This window comes from Zootoca vivipara, chromosome 6 (genome assembly GCF_965207765.1).
Source record: "Zootoca vivipara chromosome 6, rZooViv2.hap1.1, whole genome shotgun sequence".
NCBI classification, from domain to species: domain Eukaryota; kingdom Metazoa; phylum Chordata; class Lepidosauria; order Squamata; family Lacertidae; genus Zootoca; species Zootoca vivipara.
Window position 1 is genome coordinate 42,213,493 of NC_142589.1, and position 22,349 is coordinate 42,235,841.

A 22,349-nucleotide genomic window follows, 5' to 3' on the forward strand; every position below is an offset into this window, starting at 1 on the left:
ACCAATGTAAGCAAGCTAGATTTTAGATAGCTAGTAGGGGAAGGTCAGAGGTCTGAAAATGTAATATAGAAAACAACCATATCATCAGCAAATCCCATTTTAATGTCCCAGAGGAGATTGGACAGGGGGATAAATGCTGCTTCTGTCTTCAACTGGCAGTGAAGAATGCCAATAATGGCGAGAGCTGCATTGCTTATGGTACTTTTTGTATTAACTTAAAGATGTTGATTTAAATTTAATCACTTCAATATAGTTGTCTTTTGCCATTAAAGGTCTAAGATTGGTAGATGCCCCGCTAGTAGGCTTGAGTGTAAGGAAAAAAATGTAACTACTATATCATGTCCTATTTCAATACTACATATTAACAGAATGCACATTCTATATACTTTCACACTCTTTAGTTCAGAGTTCTTTGATTATTGTTATTGTTTTCTTACTTTTATAATCCAAAGACTATTTTGCTAGATTTGCACATTTCCGTGATATGAATTAAAACTTTGAAAGCTCGCAATTTATATTAACATACAGAGGAAAAGTGAACTTGCTGTTAAGTTGTCATTTCCACCTTTATCTTCAAAATGACAATAATCTTCATCATATTTTCCCTAATTGATAATGTACTTTTTACTGCATTGTTAGGCAAAAATGTAACACCTTTTCTATATGCTTCTGTTTAATTTTTAAGGGGAGAAAGTATTGTCAATTGTTTTTTCATAATTTTAAATATTTGGGGTTTTTCTTTTGTCTGTGGTTCTCTCTCTTTCTCACTTATAAGGTTGGAAATAAATTTACTTTCCCAGCTAGTTTTGTCTTTTTTAAATTTAGCTGTCAGAAAACAAATCTGTTTGTAGGAACCCCCTTTTAAAAAATTCAAAATCAAAAGTCACATTTGTGATGGGGAAAGGCAGTAACTGAGTGTTTTGCATGCCATATGTGCCAAGTTCAACCCCTCAGCATCTCTGGTCAGAGCTGAAATTTTAATGTCTGAAGCTCCAGAAAGTTACTGCCTGTCAGTACAGACAATAAGAGCTAGATCAAGGGTCCCCAAACTAAGGCCCGGGGGCCGGATGCGGCCCAATCGCCTTCTCAATCCGGCCCTCGGACGGTCCAGGAATCAGCATGTTATGTTTTTACATGAGTAGAATGTGTCCTTTTATTTAAAATGCATCTCTGGGTTATTTGTGGGACCTGCCTGGTGTTTTTACATTAGTAGAATGTGTCCTTTTATTACAATGCATCTCTGGGCTATTTGTGGGGCATAGGAATTTGTTCACACCCCCCCCCCCCAAAAATAGTCCAGCTCCCCACAAGGTCTGAGGGACAGTGGACCGGCCCCCTGCTGAAAAAGTTTGCTGACCCCTGAGCTAGATAGACCAGTGATTTGACTCAGTATACGGAAGATTCCTGTGTTCCTAAACCTACAAAATCCCTGAAAAACTTGCTAAAATGTTAGAACACACTCACCAATAATATTGTTAATTGTACATTCCAGAGTTCTGTGGACTAGACACTGTCATTTCCATAGCTGCCAAGTTATCCCTTTTTTAAAGGGATTTTCCCTTATGCTGAATAGGCTTCCTCGCGAGAAAAGGGAAAACTTGGCAGCTATGGTCATTTCAACAGTGACCAGCTGGAATCATTCATGTTTCTTTTCATCTTTCGGTTTGAATTTAAGGCTAAGACTTCCTTTACCCACATGAAGTCTGCCTACTTCATGTGGTTCCTTCTCTGGCAAACTGGGTCTGTGAAAAGGCTTCCATTTCTTCTGCTCCTTTGTTTCACACAGGATGCAAGCTATTCCTGATCTTTCAGAGGGGAAAGAGTTGCTTGCAGGATTTGCTAAATGTTCTATACACCAAGAATTGCTACTGTGGCACCCATGGGCCCTTATTGATGCCTACATGATCTCCTCCCACCAGCTACCCAACTGAAATAAGGGTTGAAAGAAGCATTCTGATGTGGTTAATAGATTTGGCTGTGGTGCATGCTTGGTTGGTTGGGTGTGTGTGTGTGTGTCTGTTTTTGGAGCTCATAATGGTTTCTTTCCTCTGTAAATATGCCAAGGGGTCCTAAAGGTCGACAACCACTGCTTCTACAAGTATGGACCTTTATGTACCAAAAACAGAAATATCCATGAGAGGGAGGTAGCAATTGCCATAGAGACTGGTCCATTAGGTTTAATAGGCCATTGCCCCGCCAACTTCTGTCTCTTCTCAGCCAGTCCCCATCTGCCTGCCTTCTTACCAGTCCAGTGGGTGTCATTGGCTGCCATCCTCCTTAGTCTCCTTTTCCCCTTACAGAATTAGCAAGGAGGAGTAAGATGGGGACAGTGAAATAGTCCAGCATCTAGACCTGGGGGAAAGCTCTGTTAGGAGAGCATGAGACTCTGAATCTCAAGGTTGTGGGTTCCAGCTTCATGTCAAGCAAAATATTCCTTCATTGCAGGGAGCTGGACTAGATGGCCCTCATGGTCTCTTCCAACTCTACAATTCTATGAAAATTAGGATTATTATTTTTCTGCTTGTCATTGGCTTTGGTACCACCTACTGCTGATTTCCACGCCTTCCATTCAGTGGTCACCAGCCACCATTAATCAGCAGTCTTGTGGAAACCCTCCTACAGGCTTGATGAAGTACAAAAAATATGTAGATGGGGACAAAAGCAGCCCAATAGGGACTATACGCTTGTTGGGCATGGAATGAGGGAGGAATGAAATGCGGCAGGCAGTGGGGAGAGGAACAAAATGGAATGGACTGAGCTGGATAACAGTATGGCTGACTGACTGGAATCCTGAACAAGAGCATTGCACACTGTAACATTTTGTTGCAGTTCCTACCTGAACTATCAGAAAAGGAAGGAAGCTCTGATATGGATCCGGAGCAACTCACTAGCCAGGGCACTGTAAAGAGGCCCCTTTTGTTACTTGAGAATACAGACAATGAAAATCAGTGCAAATTAATCCAAAATAAATGGTGGTTCCAGCAGAAGTCGTCTGCAGCAAGATAGCAATACGGTAAGCTCTGTGGGCTGATAAGGCTTTTGCCATTGCTGGAAATAAGAGGCTCACACATACGTGGGAAAGTTATCCATTTCATTGCAATGAGTTTGGCTTTGGTTTCGCAAGCCTCTCAAAGAGAAAGGCTGATTTCATGAGAGAAAATGCTTTTTAAATCTCCCACATCAGGATGGTAGCATCACACTGACCTGCATATATGGCATGTTGCTGGCAAATTTTTGTACTCTTAGAAACATCCCCTACACTATTCTCTGATATGGAAGAGAGAGAAAATGATGATCAGTACTCAGCGTAAGAAATGCTCACGTTTAATACAGGGGGCATAGCTGTCAAGTTCTCCTTTTTTTTTAAAGGGAAATTCCCTTATGCTGAATAGGCTTCCTCGCGAGAAAAAAGAAAACTTGACAGCTATGACAGGGGGAGCAAATGGGCAGAGGAACTACCACTTCCTAAGCCCTGCCAAGCTCACACCACCCAGGTAGAAAAGTGTGTGTGTGCTGTGGGGTAGGGGGAACCACTCTTCTTTTTAAAAAATCATCTTCATCCTCATCATCATCCAATAGCAGTTAAAATAACTGGAGCTAGGGCAGTTGCTTCCATTTCAAGAGTGAGTCTGGAGAGCTTTGAGTCCTTCCCCATCTGCCCCACATTTTGCCCTTATCATCCATGGAGTACTGCCAGCTGAACAATCACAGAAGTTGAGCTTTCCAACACCAATTACTGAAGGGTTTCAACTGCAGACCTCCCTCTCTGCCCACAGAAAGGGAGGTCCGTCATATCCTCTGCCCCCTGGGACACCCTTCCAGGAGCCCCAGGGTTGCACCCTAAGTGCCTTTCTAAATATTGGAAATTAGACATAGTTATTTTCTGCTTTGATTTAACACTTGAGGGTTGTTGCTTGTTCCATGAACACATTTCCCTATGAAATTTTCTCAGATCCATTCCATTACTGTGACTCTGGTTCACTGTACAGTCATACCTCAGATTAAGTATGCCTCAGTTTGAGTACTTTCAGTTTAAGTACTCCACGGACCCGTCTGGAATGGATTAACCCACTTTCCATTACTTTCAATGGGAAAGTTCGCTTCAGGTTAAGTACAGACTTCCAGAACCAATTGTGTACTTAAGCCGAGGTACCACTGTACTCTCTATTCCATTCCTCCGAAATTCTAATTGTAAGCAGGACTTATTCTATTATTGTCTGCAATGACAGGCAGCAGCTCTCCAGCATTTCAGACAGGAAGTATTCCCTGGCCTACCTATACATGCTGGGAATCTAATCTGGGGTCTTCTGCATGCCAAACAGATGTTCTACCCATAGTGTGGGCTCCTTGCTGCCAGAATCCCCCCCCCTCATAGGGAGGCCCACTTCTTCCTCGACATAATGTGACCAGAAGGCTACTGAGCTTGAATATTATAGAGAGAGGGAGAAAAATTCCAACCGACTTTCGTAAAGAAAAAGAACAGATGTCAAACAGCAAATAGTGGTTTCTAGTGATGGGGAAACACCCTGGGTTGGTCTCTGGGATGGGGGAGAAACTCAGTTTTGTTTGGAATTTTAATGAGGAACTAGCCAGTTCACACTTATAGAATCAAAACACAACTTTTCTTCAAAACTTGCACTTCTCTGAATTTTTCAATGCTGTTTTTCATGCAATGTGTAGCGAAATCTATATTTTAGGGGAAAGTGTGCATAAAATGCATTATATTGTGGGAAATGGCTTGCAAAACTGTGTATATTAGTCAAAACAGCATAAAAATGTATTAGGAAAAATGGACACTAAAATGATGAATTTGCATTAGGATTTATTCTTAATATGCACTGCTGCAGAAATGTGGGGAACTGGATTTAGGATTGGAAACTAACAAATTATTCCATACCGAGGTATGCTTAATTCAGATTTAGGTTTGGCTAGCTGAGTTAGTTTCCTAAAGAACTGGAAAATAGTTTGACTAATTCCAGGCATGATTAGGAGCCATTTTCTAATCCCACTGAAAACACAAGGGCATGAGAATCTCAATTGTAATTCTGTGGGATCATGATGCTCACCTAGGAGCAGAGGAGACCATCAGGAGATTTGTATTCCAAGCCAACTTCGGTAACATCACTAGTTCACTTTCTTATGTTGGAAAACGAAATGTGTTTCTTTGTAGTTGACTAGGGCTTAAAAGAGCTTCATTAGCACACATCTCCACTGTGTCATCCACATCCTGCTTTCCTGTGCTTAGCTCTTTTGTCACGTCATATCGCATAGCTGGGCAGAAAATGAAGCTACATTCATCAAATACATTATTTATTGTGAGCTCTTTCTCACCACTTAAGATACATGCTGACTACATCCGAACGACGGCCTGTCAACTCTTATCGGAAGGATCACCTAAAAGTGTTCTGGGAAAAACAGGCTTTTCCTTTTTTTTTTTTTTACAACTGATAGAAGGTGAATCTGGTGCCCAAAGAGAAAAGCTGAACCTGATTCAATTAGTTACCACTGCAGTCAGAGATCTGGGACACTCTTATACCCTTGTTAACATACAAGTCACCAGACTAGATTGCTCACTCAGATGATCCAATGATATTCAATTTAAGTAACTAATGCTCAGACGTGGCATCAATACACCACACCCAATCTGGGCACAGCCCACCACTGATGCTTGCCCTGGGCTCCCAAGTGGAGGAGTTTGGGAGCCACCATTTCGATTTCCCACAATGCCCATGGACAACACTGTGTCTGGGGTAATTTAGGAGCTTATTTCCCAGTTGCATGATAGTGATCTGTTGCTATTGCTGCCGCCACCACCACCACTAGTGCTAGCCAGAGCTCACATTCCTTGACCTAGAGGGCTGCATTTGACACCCACATCAGATTCCCAACCCAACCCCTGCTCTATCAAATGCAACTTCTTAGCCTCTGCACCACCATTCCCAATTATCAGGAAAGTAGTAGGCACATAGTAATCAATCAAGAATGTGCATATTTAGTTCATACTCATCTTACATTTTAAAAAATCATTTTATATTTTTGTTTTGACTTATCTGAGTAAGTTTTGTAGCTGGCTAGTGTTGATCCAAATTCCTTCTTTCTCCATTTCTGGGGGGGGACGGGGACGTTTTCCATGGGTTGTTGACTTAGCTGACATCCTTTTGTGTAAGGGAGACCATTGTTGCACTCATGTCCTGCTTGTTGTCGTCTGATAGGCATTTGTTTGCCCTCTGTGAAAACAGAAGGTTGTACAAGATTGGCTCTTGGCCTGATCCAGCAGGGCTCTTGTATTCTTATGGATTATTTTTTGTTTGGCTGGTTTGCTTCACCTTTGAATTAAAATGGGGATGCTGGAAATGGCATTAGCCTGGTTGCTTCTTCAGCTAACTTCCTAATATTTATTAATTTCAGTTCACTAATATATCAAAGCTGTAGCCACCTGATGTCTGATACTTACGTTATGAGAACTGAAAAGGACTCTCCTCCAAAATCATAATCAAAGCTGGCATCTTCACTAACACCCTTTCCAAAGGTGTCAGAGACTAACTGGCCATGAAGAACAAACGAAAAGCATATTTAGGGAATGGAGATTAAACTAGCTGTGGAATATGTTATATGACTTATATAACATCCAGCACTTCTGTGGAGGGGCAAAAAAAAAAACAAACCCCTCCCAGAAATTGTCAAGCCATTGGCAGAGGGTGAAAGTCATTTCACTTTTGGATGGGGGGTGAGTTGCTTAGATTCAGTAAGGTAGTTGAGGGCTCTCTCGCTCTCTCTCCCCACCCCAATGCCATTTCTCTGTGTTGTTTTTTCTTAAAAGAAAGCTAAGGCGATGATAACACCAAGCTAAGGCGATGATAGCTTATTCCTAGATGGTCCTCAGGGTTGCCTTCCAACTCTGATCTATGATTCACCCCAAGCAGAGCTTGGCTGCAGCCACTGTTTACTTGAAAAGGAGGAGCAGAGCTGATGATGTAGACAACATTTCTAGGCAAGAAGATGCTGCCTTCATGTACTGGCAGCTTAGCTTTGCATTAAGTCAGGCACCCCCAAACTTCGACCCTCCATATGTTTTGGACTACAATTCCCATCATCCCCGAGCACTGGTCCTCTTAGCTAGGGATCATGGGAGTTGTAGGCCAAAACATCTGGAGGGCCGCAGTTTGGGGATGCCTGCTTTAAGTGAAAATAAAAATGGTGCGAGGATGATACCCTTGGCCACCTTGTCAGATCCCTCCCCCAAAGCCTCTGATATCTCCCCACACCAGCAGGGATAAGGTAGTGTGGCACTTGCAACCTCTCTGTGGTACTGCTATGCTCACTGGAATGGAGCAAAGCAGTACCCAAATTGGGGAAGCTCCAGGTAGACAAAGGATATGTGCACACCTGAGGGCCACTGCAGTCAATCTGGAGCTCCCCCCCCCTTTCCCATGGAGCACAGGACCTCCACTACCAAGGCGGCTTTGCAAGCACTCTGTCCCCTTCCTATGCCACTTTTACCTGCCACACCATTTCTTTCATTTCCTGAAGGTACATGATGCAACCATCTTGTTGCACCTAACCAGCTCTGGATCGGGTCTGTGCCTGGATTGCCTGCAGACCTCATTTAAGCCAACTCAAGTTCCCCCCTTCATTAAAAGCAAAGGAAGGGTATGAATAAAATAGAGTGGATAATGAAAAATGTGCCCAGCATAAATTATTTTAATAAAATGACACTGTGGATCTGTAAGACCAAGAGAGGCGGAAGAGATAAATATTTATAAAACGTGATTGTTACACTGGGATAACCTCAGACAAATAAAAACTGACTCTGGGTGAGGAGCTGCAGACTTTGCAAAAATACTGCTTCAGTTTTGAATTCTCAGTATACAAATAAAATCAGTATTTTTCAAGGATACACACACAGAGTACTATCTCTATCTATCTATCTATCTATCTATCTATCTATCTATCTATCTATCTATCTATCATCTATCATCATCATCATCTTCTTATACATCTGGAAAGGCTTGCCAAAACAAAAGTGTTTTTTTAGCCAGTGTCTAAACATTGAGGGCGTTTGGCTAATATTAACAGCATTCCATAGTGCAGCCACTGCCACACTCAACTCTATACAGGTGTAGAGCAAACCACATATGATAATTGCAAGAGTGCAAATTCAAGAGACTGAAGCAGTCAAGTAAGCACACAGAGGCAAAGCTGACCCCTCAAGGAAACAGGTCCCAAGTTGTTAATGACGTTATATACCAATGGTGAGACCTTGAATTGGCTCTGGTAGCTAACAGACGGAACTCTTCTATCATTGCAAGCAGAAGGGTGTTCACAAATTACATTCCATGGGTGTACATTTTATATAAATGCTTACACAAATATTTGAGCTGTACACTTGTGCAGTTATTCACATTTAATGATCAACAAGGTATCATCTGTGTACAAATCAACAGGTGCACTTGAGTACGTGTGTAGTGACAGCTTGTACCCGTGCTCAGTGAAAAGTGTAAGTCTACGGTTTTGGCACATTCAACGGGAAGTCACCATTAGCAGGAAAAGAAAATCAAGGGGCATGCGTGTGTGAAACAGTCCAAAACCTTGTTGAAATGTAGTCTTGTCAAGGTGCAATATCACAATTTACGTGGCTCAGGTGGGCCTTTTCAGCTTATAATAAAATAGTAGGGAAGTGAGTGGGTGGGTGGAATTCAACAGGCCAAACTCATCCTTGTGGTTACTTCTTTGAAGTCAGTAGAATTACACCAGGGATGAGGTTGGCTATATGTGGATTTAATGCACTGTGATCTTACACTGCCAGAAATCATAGAAGCTTCACAGGCTGCCAGTGCATATTATTCAACTTTCATTAATTCAAACTAAGAACAAGCCAATGGATTTAATTTGGATTCTTGATGGAATTGACTGCAGCCCATCTGTTTTCCATCCTCAAAAACTGATAGGCCAACATTTTAAGCGAACATTTTGTTCAAAAAAAGAAGGAAGAAACCTGGAAAACAGTAATGCTTGGATACCACAAATCTTGGTGGCTCTTTTAGTAACGAAGTGGTGGCTAAAGCTCAGGATTTTTGTGCCAGGTTTGTTCCAGTGCTGACTGCAGAATTAGATATTCCTCCCATGTTAGATACGACTGAGATATTTTGCTTGACGAAATGGTGTTTTGCTCTGGGGCCCATATGGATTCTTCTGGAGTGTGTAAAGGTCATTGCTTCTGTTAATACGACAATTGCAAATAGCTCCCTACCATAGCACTTGGTTTCTCCTTCCTTAGATTGGCAGCTTTTTCTTTGACAATCTGGGATTTCTTTTCCAGGTGGATCATTAGGTTAGGTGTGAGCTGCAACCTGATTCTCAGAGATTCTCTGCTGACATGAAACCCTTCTTAAATGAGTGGGGGGTTTGTGCATATGGAACAAATGACGGCTGGAGCTGCTTTAAAAACAAAAACTCAAGGGGGAGAGAATACATTCCTATGAGTGTGTGAGAGTATGTCTACCATGCCCTGCAATGTAAAATGAGAGCACCCCACAATGAAAAACATATGCTTTTGATTTCGATAAATCATGCACACGGAACTATTGGCTTTTCATATTTTTGCACAGCCCGGATATTCCGGTGATCTGGAAAATGTCATTGAAATATGTGAAAGAGGATGTAATTAAATTGAAAGTTATGTCTTGGGATTATTTTGTGCTTGAGATAGAGAACATTGATAATTGGCTGAACACTGGAGCTACAAACAACCCAAGACTGACACAAGGCTTTTTTTTAAAAAAATGTAGCTTACACTGATAGCATCTGTCAGGCCCAAGTAGTAATGTAGATTTCAGGGTCTGGGGGAAGCCATTCATCATTCTGATGGGGCCAGTGGTGATTAGTGTTGTCCAGACCAGGCCAGGAAATTGGCAACTGAAACTCAGAATGCAAATGTACAAAAGGTGTAGCCAACATGGTGTCATCCAGTTGTTGTGAACTATGACTCCCATTGGTCATGCTTGATGGGGCTGATCAAAGTTCTACTCCACAAAACTGTTCTGCCAAGGGCAGCTGTTATTTTGAATTCATGGGCAATAAGTATGATGGGTGAAGACCAGGCATCCCCAAACTGCGGCCCTCCAGATGTTTTGCCCTACAACTCCCATGATCCCTAGCTAACAGGACCAGTGGTCGGGGAAGATGGGAATTGTAGTCCAAAACATCTGGAGGGCCAAAGTTTGGGGGTACCTGGTGAAGACTATGGGTTTTATTGGCCATACACAATTGGCTGAGCACAATTCAAAGTGTTGCTGCTGACCTTTAAAGCCCTAAATGGCCTGGGTCCAGTATACCTGAAGGAGTGTCTCCACCCCCATCATTCTACGCAGACACTGAGATCTAGCGCCGAGGGCCTTCTGGCGGTTCCCTCACTGCGAGAAGCCAAGTTACCGGGGACCAGACAGAGGGCCTTCTCGGTAGTGGCACCCGCCCTTTGGAACACCCTCCCACCAGATGTCAAAGAGAACAACTACCAGACTTTTAGAAGACATCTGAAGGTAGGTCTGTTTAGGGAAGCTTTTAATATTTCATGAATTAGTGTATTTTAATGTTTTGTTGGAAGCCGCCCAGAGAGGCTGGTTAAACCCAACCAGGTGGGCGGGGTATAAATTATTATTATTATTATTATTATTATTATTATTATTATTATTATTATTATACAAGCATCTAGCATATATTCTGGAAAATGGTTTTATGTTTGTTCTCTGTTCTCTTCAGATGCCTCCTGAGATATCATCGCCAAACTTTGCAGGAGGGTTCCTGAGGTGGGAGCAGTGGCTTTCATCAATGTTGGGATGCTGGGTGTTATTTTGAATAAAGACGGCAGTCTGAAATGCAATGTTGGCATGACTTCACCTGATTTTTGGTGTGACAGATCCAACTTGGATGCCTCGAGAGATTGTCACCAAACCTTGTGACAATAGGTGGAAGCAGCAGTCTGCATATAGCTTTTGGTGCCAGGGACCATTTTGAGTCCAGATGGTATATAAAATTAACCCTAATTAAATTTTCACTCTGTCCCACTCAAAAACATATTTATTGAAGGCTGGATCAAGTGTTTTCCTGGTCAGGTCAGAGCCATGGGGTTGTGTGTATGGATGTACAGTCCCCAAAACTCACTAACTAAAGCTCCCTCAACTAAACTTTGTGGACTGAAGAAAGGAGATGTAAAACTTGAGGGGAAGCACATTCTGGCCCAGCTCTCAGTGGAGGTTTAGGATCAGAGTTTTCCATCTCCTAGATGGGCTACCTTCCCAGGTTGATGAGCCCCACCCGCCATTTACTTCCCCCTGCCTTCTTCACCATTGGACCCACTATTGGTTTCATCTGCTGGATCCACAGGACTTTGTTTTTGCATGCAGGGGAAGTTCCTAACTCACCAAGGGTTTCAGGCCCATTAGCTGTTCTCACCTGGTTTAGCTGGTCAGTTGAAGCTGTTCCCAGGGTGTGGCTGCTGTTGCACAGCGACAGCTTCTAGGAGCCACAGGTGAGAGTTGAGTGCAGGGTGGGGACCTAAGGTGGACAAAGTACCCCAAAATGAGCATGGCATGTTCCCCACTAGAGGTACTACCCCTCCCCTAACACCTTATGTTGTTGTTGTTGTTAATTTACCACCCTCCCTCCTGCAGGATGATAGCAAACACACAACAGATAAAACAATTTAAAAATCTAAAGAAACACAATTCCAATACAGATGCAGACTTATTCAATTTATATCCTACCCTTTCTCCTGAAGGAGTTCAGGGTTGCAGTAAACAAATTGGCTAAATAAAGACCATGGTCTAACCTCTGTGTAAGCTCTGTGCAAGCAAATTGGGGTGAGTGCTCATTAAACAGGCTGTAACGCGCTGGCAGCATCCTACAGGTGGCTGCCATCTGAAAGCTCGTCAAAATCAATGTAAAAAAAGCAACAAATATTGTGCACACCTAACACATCTTCACTGCAGAGAATTCAGCTTGAATTAAGCCCAGCAAGCTGCAGGTTTGACACAGAACTTTCAAATCCCCTGGTGCTTTCTCACGTATTTGCCTCTTGACCAAAACTTCTTGAACTTAGCCACAATCCCCTCCCAGCACACTGTCTTGTATTTCCCCTAAGCTTTCTGCACTGAGCTTTTGAATGCTCCCTCATACACATATTCCCTGGATGTTATGCTCACCTTAGTTTGAAGCTGCCCTTCTTCCTTTGTGAGAGACCAAAAACCTTCCCCCTTTCACCTGGTGCATCTTGAAGAACAATCCCTCAGGATGCTCATTAGGTGATGTTAATTATGGCAATCAGCCTACTTGGTCTGACCCAATTAAAACTAATTACCTTTCCCCCTTTATTTCCAAACTTAGATCAAAATGTAGCTCCATAGGTCTTTTCCATACCAGAAAGGTTGTCTTGTAAAAGAACCACAGCACCAGCCGAGTGTCACTGAATCTTACAGTTTATTTCATGAATATAATCGATGGTGGCTGGTGCCCAAAGGGACTGGCTGGGGGGAAGGCAGGAGGCCCACCTGCAGGTGGAATCAGAACCAGTGATGTGCAAAGGCAGAACCCAGGACAGGCAGAAGTAACTACTTATAGTTTTGTCCCCATCCTCCTTCCTGTTGAATACCATAAGGACAACATATAGGCTAAAGAGAGGAAAGCTGACAGCTACTCCCCTTGACCCAAGAAGGTTGAAAGAAGGATGACAGGCAGCTAGAATAGGTTTAGGGCAGTTTAAATGTGGAGAGGTTGTCCCATTTGCCTTATTGGACTGGTCTCCACTGAACATAATGGTTTTTTTTATATAAAAAATACATATGATATAATTGGTCCTGAAGCTGAAAATTATTTGTCTTGATAGAGTATCATCATCTCATTATCTAGGAACAGCCTTGCAACAAGCAGATGGTTACTGCCAGTGGTGGCAATTCTACATATGTCTACTAAGCAATAACCCCCATTTAATTCAATGGGACACACCCAGTTAACTGCGAATATGATACAGATGAGGGGGGGGGTTTGACAAATTATCAAGGAACAATTACTGCCCTACTAGGACGGTTCATAAAAAAAAAAAACTTTTTCTTTTTTAAAAAGGCCTGCTCCAAAGGTCTTAACTTACTACACTAGAGATTATATAGCTATTTATGAAATTTCATGCATATAAGTTAATATCTTGACCCTCCTCCACGAAAATAGCTGTTTACTTGGCCATTTTCCTATGTTGTGAAGGCTGAAATTTCAATTCAGTGGAGCAGGGTCAAGATATTAACTGATATGCATGAAATTTCAGATATAGCTATATAATCCCAAGTTTAGTAAGATAATACCTTTGGAGCAGCATTTTTTTTAAAAAGTTTTTAATGAACCGCCCTACTGCCCTACCCTCCACTGGGCTTCCCTCCTCCACTTCCAGTCTCCGTTGTTGTGTCTTTTTCCGTTGTGTGTCCTGCCTGAGGGGAAAAACAGAAGAATGGCCATTGGTCAGAGATGGTCTAGTTGTCGAAATTTATCTTTCTCCCACCTCCAGTCTCTGTTGTTGTGTGTCCTGGCTGAGGGGGAAAACAGAAGACAGGTGGCCATCGGTCAGGGATGGTCTAGTTGAGATTCCTGCATTGCCCCAGGGGTTTGGCTAGATGACCCTCAGGGGTACCTTCCAACTCTACAATTCTCTCATGCAGGCTTGTGCAGAGTTTTAGGTAGAGGTTGGATGCAAGGGGTGTATAGGATTGCAGCCCATCTTATGCACCGTTGGCTCGGGAATAATTGATCATGATGGAACTAGATTGCTGCTGTGCAGTCCTGTTTTTTAAATAAATGTTTTCCTTTTCAGATAATACAGAACATGGTGAAATCACAATGAATAAAACCTCCCCTTCAGTAGTTTCATGTACTACTACAGGTTCCACATAATACCTGTACTGCAATGTTTACTGTGACAGCACCTGCACTTTGGAACTCCCCGCCTATTGCAACAAAGCATGTGCCTTTGCTAGACTCTTTTCGGGCACCTGCTAAAACATTCTTCTTTAGGCAAGCATACCTAAATGCTTAGGAAGTTGAAGTAATTTTAATTTTAATATTTTAGCTTTTGTATGTTTTAAGGTAGGATTGTTATTTTTTCTTGATTTTACTGCTGTGGTGTTTTTTGTTTTGGTAAACCACCTTGCAGGTTTTTTTAAATAAATTTTATTAAATAAATAAACAATAAATAACATAACATAACATAAGCCAAAACACAATCCATCCTGTAGATTTAAGTATCTGTCCGTAGTCACCTACTTCTTATCATAGGCCTAGAATCCACATTCCTGTGTAAGAAAACATTAAATAACAAAAAACCATTTTGCAGGCAAAACAAACAAACAAACCCACCACCAATGTGTGTGTGTGTGTGTGGGGGGGTGACAAGAAATTTTCCACACCAGGTACCACCTGACCTTCCTACTCCTCTGCTTCCTGGTGAAAACAGCAGAAATGCTATGTGGGACAGGGTCAAGCACCTTAAAAGCCTCCATTTATGGCTGGAGACTTGATGAGTAACTAGTTTGGTACAGCTGTTACACATGAAGCTACTGTATTCTGAATATTTATTCATCTATATATTTATTTGTGCAACTGAAACCACTGCAAAGTAAGATACATAAAACAAAACAAAATAAATCACACAGTTAAAATAATTATTAAAACTAGGCATTCTGTCAAATAAATATTTGCTGCAATGAATGGTTTAACTTACTATCAACACAAACCTTTCCCCTTAAAATTGCCACTCTAAAGGCAACAGCAGGCTACCTTATGGACTACAACTCCCATCAGCCTCAGCCAGCATGGCCAATGGTCAGGGATGATGGGAACTGGAGTTCACCTGTACCTGAAGAACTACAGATCCTCATCCCAGTTTTAAATCCGAAAATGTGTCATTTTTTACAGCTAAGCTTGCTTCTCACTATTGATAGATTAAGGCGTACTTTCAGGGAACTTGGGAAAGCACCCCGCCCCCATTCCTGACATATGTTAAGCTTCATTTCTCTGTGGATTCTGTATTCTTGTTTTTACTCTCACCCTTTAGCATCATCTGTCTTGTCTCTGGTTTTTGCTTGAGTACTACAAAATGATCTTTCACTCTATTGGTAGCCTTTGCAGGCCATTATCCTGCCCCAGAGGAAACTCTGTGTCTAATGTTTCTCTCTGGAATTCTACAATGCTTCTAACCTTTTGGCTCCGTGCTATAAAGCAATGCACTCTGGCAGACTCTCGCTGTCTCTTATCTTTCCGATCCATACAAAGGTGTCAGAATGTCCTAGGGACCCATTAATCAACAGACCTGTTCTGACATCAGCTCCTTAGAAGCCTCCTGTATACCCTTAATACATCTGGAGGGAGTGAGAGGGAGCTTTTCGATGGCGAGATAACTTTCCATAGATCAACTAACATGACTGATGACTAGATTGAGAATTAAACATTTATGTCTCAGAAGGAGCCTGGAGATTGAAATATGCAATTTCAGTTTACATTGGGAAGTACCATCACAACAACGTCACTGTCTCCAAGAAACCAGCTTAGGAGAAGAGGGTCATGCCTCTGTGGATACAGCAAAAGGGTATCAATGACATTCTTTTCTTCGATGCCCCACCTCAAAACAAATGAGGAGCATTGAAAGAGATAAATAGAAATATAATCTTCAAAATGAAGAGACTTGCCTTTTCCCTGATGTGAATAATATCATTCAGAATTAGAAACTACCTTGTTTCCCACACATTGGATTTGAAAACATGTTGACAATGCAGAAAGATATACCAGAAGTCAGCAATTATAAGCAATTCTCTTCATTCCCCAGGTTTATAGGAAACTGCATTATGCCACGTCAGAATGTTAGAGTCCATCTAGCACAATATTATACACTCTGACTGACAGCAACTCTCCGGGGTCTCAGGAGTCAGCTTGGGTGGTGCTTCCTTCTTCCACATGTGCTATTTTCAGGGTGGCCTATTTTCATATGGAAGGACCTGGAAAAACAACAATAACTAGCATCCCTTAATAGCCACCTGAAGTAAACCTCTACCATCTCAGGTTTCTGTGCCCTCATCTACTGCATGTCTAGACCATGATACTGTGGGACCCTGTTGCACAATGCAGAATCCCATATGGCACGTAGATTCACATGCCTCTATGAAACACTGTTTCTTTGGAAGGTGAAAGAAGCAAAGAGGTTATAGGCCTTTTATTTTCTTTCTTAAAGTGCTGGGCAATGGCTGCTACAGGGCATGAAAAAAATCAGCATGCTGGATCATTCTGGTTGCTCATCTAACCAGGCATTATCTTCCCCCTGTTGTTAATCATTGCCATCTGTAGCCAGCGCTGTACTGTCCCTCGGCCTGGAGACAACACTTTGGCTATGCTCTCCCTTCTGTCTTCAGTACAAATCCACGGAATCCCTTTGCCATGACAACATCCTGCAGCAAGAGGAGAGTTGTAGCTAACCTGAGCCGCTTTTGAAAATTGCCTTTTTGGCATGAGTCAGCTGGAAGGAAGACAACAACCAGAATCCCAAGCCCTCTTTCAAACATTTTGCTCTGATGCACACATAACACAAATCTTTTTCCAGGAAACCATTTATATAGGACAAATAAATCAAGGCCCTCTTCCTGTCTGGAAGCTATTTTGAAAGACCTGCATTATAAATCATACCTCCTCACATCTGCCTGTATCAGGGATGTAAACGACTTCCAATAAGCCTGTCAAATCAAGCAAATTCTAGCTATCTTTGTATTATTGGCAGGGGGTGAGTGTAACTTGACTGTCGACACAAGTGCTTGTCTGAAGTATTCAGGACTTCCTAGACCAGGGTTGGGGAACCTGTCACCTGCCAGACATGGCTGGATGTTAACTCCCATCATTCCTGACCACTGGCAAGGTTGGATGGAGCTGATCAGAGATGGAGTCCAGCAACATTGAGAGGGTCACAGGTTCCCCACGCATCCTAGAGAAATCACAGCCATGTGAATGAGAAAAGTTCCCCTATCATATGACTCACCTGGGAACGCTACCCGGAAGACACACGTCCCATGTAGGTGCATGATTTATACATTGTCTTCTCACCAATGGTCTCAAAGGCCGATTACAAACAAAATAAAAGCTACCGGTATACATAATGAAATAGATTAAAGTCAATAATACATAGCAGCATACTTGTTGCATTCATATTGTAGGTGGCAATTTAGGAGCACAATTCTTAGTGGCACACTGACTTAAGAAACTGCCTTGTACTGAGCCAGACTCCCAGCCCATTCTTTCCAGTATGTCCTGCTCCAGGGGTAAGGAACTTTATTCTGTTGAAGACTGAATGCTAGTCACATTCAGGACTTGAGACAGCTTTGTGTAGGGCCAGAGTCAAATGTGAGCGGGACCAGAGCCGCAAGTGTGTGGTGGTACTCACTTTCTGACAATTTCCATCTTCTTTCTTCTCCTGCAGTAGGCTGCGGGAGGAGGAATAGATCACTCTTGCCAGAAGTAAGAAATGATTGCTTTCATGTGGCTCCCCTCCCTCCATAAATACCAGGGTTGTGCAACCCCACTTTTGATGAATTTTGAATTCAGTGCCTGATTCATTTTGAAATTTGGGATTCATCCATAGTGGTTGCACAGCCCTAGTTTATATCTGTAAGTATGTAGAGAGGATTTATACCTTGTTTTCCATCACTTATCTTTCCAATGATCCATCATTTTGGCTCTTCCTGCTCCACTTCTTCCAGAAATCTGAACTAATTGCCTTCAGGGGGCTTCCTTCTTCCATTCTCAACAATACATTTATACTGTGCCAACCCAGCTCCCATTTTGTCCACCAGCCCTCATCTTCTCCCTCTGGGCTGCCCCCACTTGGGATCTATGTATCTGTCAATCTCAGTATCTCTCAGTCTATTCTGACTGGCAGTAGCTATCCAGGGTCTTAGAAATCTTCTACCTAAAATACTTTTCAACTGGATAAACTATGTATCAAACCTAGGACCTTCTGGAAAGCACATGCTCTCCTGAGCTATGGTCCACTCCCAAATGTGTAATGTCTAAAGTGACCACAGAAAAACAACAACAACAACAACAACAACAACAACAACAACAACAACAACAACAACAACAACAACAACAACAACAGGCCATTGCATATGTGTTGGTTACAGTCTCTACACTGGCTGCTTCCAAACTGTTGCTATTTTGCAGGTGGCATTCAATCACATTCCAACAAATCCTGGTTGTGCAATTACAGAGGACTTGCGCTCTTGCACAACAAACCAACTTCCAAAGGGGAGGAAGAGATGTTTTGCAACAAAGAAAGTGATGGGGGAATGCACTGGAAAAGTTGAGATGACGATTGCTTGATGCAAGGTTGTATAACATAACCCCACAAAATTGCCTGCAAAAATAAGAATGAATGCTCAATAAACACGCAGTGTTCTGTATCCTTTTCACAAACAAACCAAGGAGAGTGCTTAATAAGTGGGTGATCTGGAAGTAACCTTTAGTTCCATTTCCCTCAAACTTGTTTCTTTTCTAGATCCTTCCTTCATATCCTTCAGCTGTAAAAGAACTGATCTTTATTGATCAATGAGAAGTACTTACAAAGACTTCCGGTGAAGGTGCGCTAGCGAGTGGATCGGGTTGAAAGAGCTCCGACAATAGCGGAGCGAAAAACTGCAGTTAGTGGGAGAACGGGGGGCGTTTGGCGCCCGAAAACCCCCCACATAGAAAGGCAGAGGTACGGGGCCCCTGCCGAGATAACAAAAGCGGCGTAGAGTGGCGGAACTCTGTCGCGGCACCCCTAAAAGGTGAAAGCGGCGGAGAGGAGCCAGACGCGACTTCGGCGGTAGCGGCGGTAAGAGCAGCGATCGCTACAAAGTAACTGCAGACGCGGCGCCCCAGAGATCCACCTAGCAAGCACCAGAGCTCTTCGGCTGAAGGAAAAATAGGAAATTCCGTCCCGTGAGTTGGAGGAGAACATTTTAAAAGGGCTATAATTACTGCACGGGTCGGGGGGAAGAGTCGAAGGAACTTTTTTAATGTGTCGCTAGAGACTTGCGATCGATAGCCCTGCGGATCGTTAGTAAAATTGTGCTTCAGACCACGGACTGATTACGGGGGGTAACAGAAGAGCGAGGAAATATATAATATAAAAGGAATAACCCCCAAATAACTGAGCCAAGATCTTTGTTTTAACTTGTTTCAAAATGGAGACTTGGAGGAGTGCCAGGCTCTGCTAAAAAGACTCTCATTGAGCAGAGAAGAGGAGGGGGAAGAACGGAGAGAAAGAGGAGGAGGAGAGGGGGGAAAGCGAAGGCGACGTGACAACTCACACGGCTTGCACAGCTAGGATTACAGCTGAGAGGTGTGGGAGGGAACGCTGTGACCTGAACTGTTGGCAAGCTGCCATAAAAGAAAAAAGATCTGTGTCGCTGGAGAGCTCCCCCCCCCACTCTTGTCGCTGATCCCTTCTGAAGCAGACTGAAGCAAAGAGAATGATTTTCTAAAGGTGGGAGAGGGGACTCCCAAGGAAGAGAATAAAGGGGAATCTGTCAAACTAAGGGACTTAAACTAGCAGAAAGCATTTGAGAGATAGACTTAAAGGAAGGAGACTGTACAGCAGAGCATGCCTTTGAAAAAATATAAAGAACAGCAAGGGTCTGCGACAACAATGGCAGGAAGTCAACAAAGGAGACAATCTATGACTACACCAGGTGACAACGATGCTCTGTCGGACATAAAGGAGCTTATAACAGAAATGAATAAGTCTATAAATGAGAAATTAGACGCTGTGGAATACAATCTCCAATCTAAAATTGAAGGAAATTCTAAAATGATCGCAGATCTGTCTGGCCAAATAAAGGAACTGCATGGGAAAAACAAAGAGCTGGATAAAGCGGTTAAGGACTTAAGTGTTAAAATGAACAAACAGGAGGAAGCCATAAAGAAAGTGACAATGGAAAACAAAGAAATGAAGGCCGCAAGAGAAAAAGACGAAGAAGAGGAAAAAAAGAGAAAGAAGATACAGGAGGACTTAGCGGACCAAATTGCGCTTCTGGAGATGAAGCAAAAAGAACTGCATCTGAGGATGAGAGGCGTACCGGAGACTGCGGGTGAACAAGTAGAAGAGAAGATAATTAAAGGACTGGCTGAATGGCTGCAAGTGAAGGAGGAGGACTTAGCAATGGATATTGAGAAAGTGTACAGAATAAGAATTGATAGAGCAAAGAATATTAAGGGGCCAGGAGACTGCATGTTAATTTTGAATTCCATATTTCTGAAAGATAAAATCTTCCAAAAGAAAAAACAGGAAAATCTAACTATAGAAGGAAGGACAATAGCTATATTTAGGGAGATACCCAGAAGGTTCAGAATGAAAAGACAGGCTTACAAAGACTTGACAGAGGCCCTAACAAAACAGGGTATTTGGTTTGCTTGGGAGTATCCCGAGGGGCTCACCTTTGTATTTAAAGGTAGAAAAAGAACATTCCGATCGGTGGAAGAAGCGGAGAGATTCTGTAATAGAAACAGGAAAGAGCTCTTTAAGGAAGGGGAGGAAGGGGGAGACGAACTTGAATGATTGAATGGGAGATTAGCAAAAATAGTCTGAACTGATAATCTGATCTGTTGAATTTTCTTCTTTGTAAGTTTAGGTGTACAAGTAACCCTGAGAGTAATAGCAGAAGTGCCAAACTGGATCATAACCTCTTCTTTAGAAAAATTCATTCTACTTTGTATTAAAGCTGTTTCGAGAGAATAATCTGCCTATGTAGAAATATTTTTTAGAAATCTTTTTTTGTGTGAAATTTAATAAAGTAATGGATCTTAATATTGTTTCTTGGAATACCAACGGGTTAAATAATAAGTGTAAACGTAACAAGATAGAACGCATATTGAAAAAGAATAATTGGAATGTTATTGCGCTCCAAGAAACCCATATTTCTAAAAAACACGAGAGAATATTAGTCAATAAAAGATTAGGAACGGAATTTTTTTCATGCAATAAGAAAAAGAAAAAGGGGGTAGTAATCTATGTCAGACAAAATATCAAATCGGAGAAATTATTTCAGGATGAGGAGGGTAGGATGGTGGGAGTGAGACTAACTATCCCAGATAAGAATGTAGTAGTGATAAATATCTACGCGCCAAACGGTTGTAAAAAAGATTTCTTTAAAAAATTGGGAGAAAAGATGGGAGAGTATATTATGGATGAGGAAATAATCTTATTAGGAGATTTTAACGGGGTAACACAACCAGAACTAGATAGATCAAATAGAAGGGAAAGGAAAAAGGATAGAGGGAAGTTACCAGAAAATTTTCTAAATCTGATTAAGAATTATGAATTTGTAGATATCTGGAGAAGGGATAACCCGACTGAGAAGAAATTTACTTATTTTTCCCATGCTAAAAGATCAGCATCTAGAATTGATATGATTTGGCTAACACCTGGCTTAATTCAGAAAGCAAATAAATGCGCAATAATGATTAAATCAATAACTGATCATAACCCAATTATGACAAAAATTAAAGGGAAAAATATGAAATTTAATAGGTGGAGGATGGATGAGAGGATTTTAAACGATGAGGCATTTGTAAAAAAAATGAAAGAACTGTTAAAAGAATTCTATAAAAATAATATTTCAGAAGAAGTAGATATAACAACAGTATGGGATGCGGGGAAGGCCTTTGTTAGGGGACTGTATATCCAACAAAAGAGCAGAATAAAAAGAGAAAGAGAGAAAAACATAGAAGAGATAAAGAAAGAAATTGGTAAGAAAGAGGAAGAATTAGTTGACGATCCAAATAATAAAGAGTTGGGGGTGAGAATTAAAATATTACAGAAGGAGCTCTCTGCATTGATAGGCCAGGAAATAGAAAACAAGATTAAATGGGCTAAACAAAGAAATTTTGAGTGGGGAGATAAGACGGGGAAACTATTAGGATGGAAATTAAGAAAGATCCAAAAGGAAAGGATAGTTAGTGGGATTAAGGATGGTGAGGTAAGGTTAACAAAAATAGAAGATATTCAAAAATGCTTTATTAAATATTATAAAAAATTATATGATAAAGGCAGGATAAATGAAGAAAAATTAAATAATTATTTCAGGGAAAGGAGGAGAGAAATAATCACGGAGGAAGAAAGAGAAGCACTTAATAACCCTGTGACATTACAGGAAATACATGATGCTATTAATAAAGCTAAATCAGGCAAGTCCCCTGGGACAGATGGCATTTCAAGCCAGCATTATAAAATTTTTAAAGAAGAATTAGGAGGGGTATATCAAAAATTGGTGAATGGTATCTTAGAAGGAGGC